The sequence below is a fragment of the Neovison vison genome, chromosome X (genome assembly GCF_020171115.1).
Source record: "Neovison vison isolate M4711 chromosome X, ASM_NN_V1, whole genome shotgun sequence".
NCBI classification, from domain to species: Eukaryota; Metazoa; Chordata; class Mammalia; order Carnivora; family Mustelidae; genus Neogale; species Neogale vison.
The window spans coordinates 38,829,888-38,835,542 of NC_058105.1; positions in this window are offsets into that span (position 1 = coordinate 38,829,888).

Genomic DNA, 5,655 nt, shown 5'->3' on the forward strand with positions numbered 1-5,655 from the left:
TGTTTGTCCTCTTTGGCAGATTTATTTATTTTTAGATTTTATTTATTCATTCGAGAGAGAGACAGAGATAGCAACAGAGCACAAGTGGGGAGGTGGTGGAGAAGCAGTCTCCTTGCTGAGTAGGGAGCTGGACGTGGGGCTCAATCCCAGAAACCCTGGGATTATGACCTGAGCCAAAGGCAGATGCTTAACTGCTTGAACCACTCAGGTACCCCGGTAGATTTCTTTAAATGTATCCTAGGAGAACATAGGCAATAACCTCTTCGACATCAGCCACAGCAACTTCTTTCAAGACATGCCTCCAAAGGCAAAGGAAACAAAAGTGAAAATGAACTTTTGGGACTTTATCAAGATCAAAAGCTTCTGCACAGTAAAGGAACGGTCAACAAAACAAAGAGGCAACCCACAGAATGGGGGAAGGTATTCACAAATAACAATACAGACAAAGGGCTGATAGCCAAGATCTATAAAGAACTCCTCAAACTCAACACAAACAAAACAGATAATCATGTCAAAAAATGGGCAGAAGACATGAACAGACATTTCTCTAAAGAAGACATACAAATGGCTAACAGACACATGAAAAAATGTACTACATCGCTACGCATCAGGGAGATTCAAATCAAAACCACATTGAGATATCACCATACACCAGTTAGAATGGCAAAATTAATAAGACAGGAAACAACATGTATTGGAAAGGATGTAAAGAAAGGGGAACCCTCTTACACTGTTGGTGGGAATGCAAGTTGGTGAAGCCACTTTGTAAAACAGTGTGGAGATTCCGTCAGAAATTAAAAATAGAGCTACCCTATGATCCTGCAATTGCACTACTGGGTATTTACCCCAAAGATACAGATGTAGTGAAAAGAAGGGCCATCTATATCCCAATGTTCATAGTAGCAATGGCCACAGTCTCCAAACTGTAGAAAGAACCAAGATGCCCTTCAACAGATGAATGGTTAAAAAAGATATGGTCCATATATACTATGGAGTATTATGCCTCCGTCAGAAAGGATGAATACCCAACTTTTGTATCAACATGGATGGGACTGGAAGAGATTATGCTGAGTGAAATAAGTCAAGCAGAGAGAGTCGATTATCATATGGTTTCACTTATTTGTGTAGCATAAGGAATAACACGGAGGACATGGGGAAATGGAGAGGAGAATTTAGTTGGGGGAAATTGGAGGGGGAGACAAACCATGAGAGATTGTGGACTCTGAGAAACAAACTGAGGGTTTTGGAGGGGAGGGGGGTGGGAAATTGGGTGAGTCTGGTGGTGGGTATTATGGAGGGCACGTATTGCATGGAGCACTGGGTGTGGTGCATAAACAATGAATTCTGGAACACTGAAAAGAAATATTAAAAAAATAAAAACTTAAAAAAATGTACCCTAGGGGAATGATCAGGAATGCAGAAAAAAGTTTAATTACAAGCTATCTGCTGCAACATTACTTATAATAAGGGGAAATTAGGGTGGGACTAACACTATAAATCAAATAATAGTAACATAGTTACATAAATTTCTGGTTTGCTTCTATGGTGAAACATTATGTAGCTGTTAGAGTAAAACGATCTGATACTTTCATTTTTTCCGGCTTTATTGAGGTATAATTGGCAAATAAAATTGTATATATTTAAAGTATATAATGTAATGATTTAATATACATTTTAATATATAATATACATGTACATATACATTTGATGTAGAAAAAATTATAAAATACATGTACATATATCATTGGAATCATTATCACAATCAAGTTAATTAGCACATCCATGATCTCATATAATTATTTTATATAATTTTATATAATTTTTGCGTCTGGTGAGAACACTTAAGATCTTCTCTCTTAGCAAATTTTAAGCGTACAATACAGTATTAGTTTTCCAAACGGTATGGAGTTTCCTCAAGAAGTTAAAAATAGAGCTACCCTACAATCCAGCAATTGCACTACTTGGTATTTAGCACAAAGATACAGATGTAGTGAAAAGAAGGAGCACATGCACCCCAATGTTCATAGCAGCAATGGCCACAATAGCCAAACTATGGGAAAAGTCCAGATGTCCATTGACAGATGAATGGATAAAGAAGATGTGGTGCATATATACAATGGACTATTACTCAGCCATCAGAAAGGATGAATACTCACCATTTGCATATATATGGGTGGAACTGGAGGGGATCATGTTAAGTGAAATATGTCAGAGAAAGACAATTATCATATGGTTTCACTCATACGTGGAACATAAGAAATAGCACAGAAGACCTTAGGGGAAGAGAGGGAAAACTGAAGGGGAAGAAAACAGAGGGGGAGACAAATCATGAGAGATTGTGGACTCCAGAAAACAAACTGAAGGTTTCAGTAGAGAGGGGGTGAGGGGATGGGGTAGTTCAGTGATGGGTATTAAGGAGGACACGTGTGGTGATGAGCACTGGGTGTTATGCACAACTAATGAATCACTGAACACTGTATCAAAAACTAACGATGTACTGTATTTTGGCTAGCTGAACATAATAAAAAATTTTTAAAAAACAGTAACCATAGGGGTTCCTGAGTGTCTCAGTGGGTTAAAGCCTCTGCCTTTGGCTCAGGTCATGATCCCAGGGTTCTGGGATCCAGCCCCACATCGGGTTCTCTGCTCAGCAGGGAGCCTGCTTCCCCTCCCCCCCCCGCCTACTGTGATCTCTGTTAAATAAATAAACAAAATCTGTAAAAAACCAGTAACTATAATCACCATGCTGTGCATTAGTTTACTCATCGAATAACTGAAAGTTTGTACCCTTTGACCAACATCTCTTCATTTCACTCACCTCCCCACTGCTGCTTACCACCATTTTACTCTCTGGCTCTGAGTCTCACTTTTTTAGATTCCACATGTTAAGTGAGATCATGCAGTATTTGTCTTTCTATGCCTGGCTTATTTCACTTGGCATAAGGTCCTCCAGGTTCATACATGTTATGACAAATGGGAGTATTTCCTTCTTTTTATGGCTAAATAATAGTTCATTGAATATATATATTACATTTTCTTTATTCACTAATCCATAGAAAGACACTTCGAGTGTTTTCCTATCTTGGCTATTGTTGTTGTTGTTGCTTTTTTAATTTGACAGAGAGAGAGAGAGAGATCGATCACAAGTAGGCAGAGAGGCAGGCAGAGAGAGAGGGGGAAGGCGGGCTCCAGGGAGCCCATTGCAGGGCTCCATCCCAGGACCCTGAGATCATGACCTGAGCTGAATACAGAGGCTTTAACCCACTGAGCCACCCAGGCGCCCCTTGGCTATTGTTAATAAAGCTGCAATGGACATGAATACAGATATGTCTCAAGATACTAATTTCATTTACTTTGAATATATTCCCAGTAGTAGGATTATAGAATTGTAGCTCTATTAATACATTTTCAAGGAAACTCCATATTGGTTTTTATAATGACTGCACTAATTTACATTTCCACCAAGAGCATACAAGTGTTCCCTTTTCTCCATACCTTTGCCAATACTTGTTATTTCTTGTCTTTTTAAAAGATTTATTTACTTATTTGAGAGAGAGAGAGAGAGTGAAAGAACATGAGCAGGGGTGAGGGGCAGAGAGAGAAGGAGATGCAGACTCCTCACTGAGCAGGGAGCCCAATGCAGGGCTCAATTCCAGGACTCTGAGATCATGACCTGAACTGAAAGCACACACTTAACTGACTGAGTCATCCAGGAACCTCTATTTCTTGCCTTTTTAATAATGGTCATCCTAACATGTGTGAGGTGATATCTCATTGTGGTTTTCATTTGCATTTATTTCCCTGACAGTTAATGAGGTTGAGCATCTTTTCATAGATCTTTTGGCCATGTTTAAGTCTTATTTGGAAAAATGTTTATTCAGATTCTCTGCCCATTTTTAATCAGATTTTTTTTCTTGCTAATTGAGGTGTGGATTCCTTACATTTTTGCATATCAATCTCATATCAGTATACAGTCTTCAAATATTCTCTCTTATTTTGGGGGTTGCTTTTTGTTTTGATTATTTTATTTACTGTACAGAATGTGTCTTAGTCTGTTCAGGTTGCTGTAACAAAATACCACAGACTATGTACCTTATACAGACATTCATTTCTCTCTTAAACAGAAATTTATTTCTCTCAGTTTTGGAGATGATGATGTTAATGTGGTGAGGTTCTGGAGAAGGCCCTCTTCTGGGCTGCATAAAACTGACTTCTTGTCTCACATGGCAGATGGAGACCCAGTGGGTCCCTGGGTAGATAGGGATTCTCCTAGACTTCACCTAAGTAGTTCATGAACTGCTGCAAGATATGCATTCAGACTGAGGTTTGTGGGCTTGCTGCTGGAAGCACTGGCAAGTGTGTCTCCTGGACAGGCAGGGTCATGGCTGGGAGGGGCTGGAACTTGCTTATAGTATTGCTCCAAGATCTTCAGTTGGACAAAAGGACGGTGCACCTATCATGGTCATGTCTTCCAGTGGATCCCTTGAGTCAGTTCACTGGGAACTTCAAGGTCTACAACCAGGACCAAGGTTGGTGAGCTCTTTATCTGAGGCATGGGTAGGTGTAACTTCTTCCAGGTCCCTTGGAAGATGGTACCTGGCTAAATGGGGCTGTACTGGAGTCCACAGGGGGAAGAGGCTCTTGCCCAGTCTATAGCCAGGACCACAGTGGTTGAGTCTGCCATGTGGGCATGGGCCATGTTTCTCAAAATGATCCTCTTCAGTCTAATCTCCACTAGGGTTTCACAGCCTACCTGGATTCCAAATCTAGCACAAAGGAACTTTTGTCTATGGGTGGCTGCCTAGTTATTGTTTCTAAGGGTGTAAAAGAGCAGGTAACCTCCTATTCTGCCATTTTGTTAATATCACTTTTTAAAGTTTAAATAATGTGAGAAAATACTAAATTTATATAAAGTTAAATTTAAAAAAAGAATTGTAGTTACAATATGTTCTTTAGAAAAACATGAAAAATTTTGAATTTCTTATTTGTTGCTTTCAATGGGGTATATTACCAATATAATATGGGGATATATTACCAATATAGTATGTTTAAGTTATGAACATAGAAAAAGAGAATTTCCTTATAAAGTCTTACAGCACACAAAATAAAGTCCTAATGATAGAGGGCTTCCAAGCAAAGGTAGAAAATTAAATGCATACATTTATTTTTCTCCCTCCTAAAACCCCAGCAAAGCAAGTAAGGGGAACTGTATAAAGGCATAAACCTATAGAGACAAAAAAAAAATGTTGGAAGGGGAGATAAAAAATGGTAACTGCCAACTGTGAGGGAAGACCTCTCTCCCAACTCAGGGCATCGGAAGCCAGGCCTAGGCCTCCCAGACAAGAAATTGAAAGATTCTCTTAGATGAAGGAAACTTGCTACCAGCTGCAGAATACCTTTCAGAATCCCTTCCAATCTCTACCTGCTCTGCTCCTTCATTGCCTAGAATTAAACACTATGTTGATTTTTATGGTAAGCATTTCCTTGATTTTCTTTCTAGTTTTACTACCTCAGCATGCATCTCTAAACACTACTGTATAGTTTTGCCTGATGTTTTTTAGATTTTATATAAATAAAATCATATAGTATATATAACATACAGCTTCTTATACTCAAAATCATATTTGTGAAACTCATCCACATTTTTGCATTTTG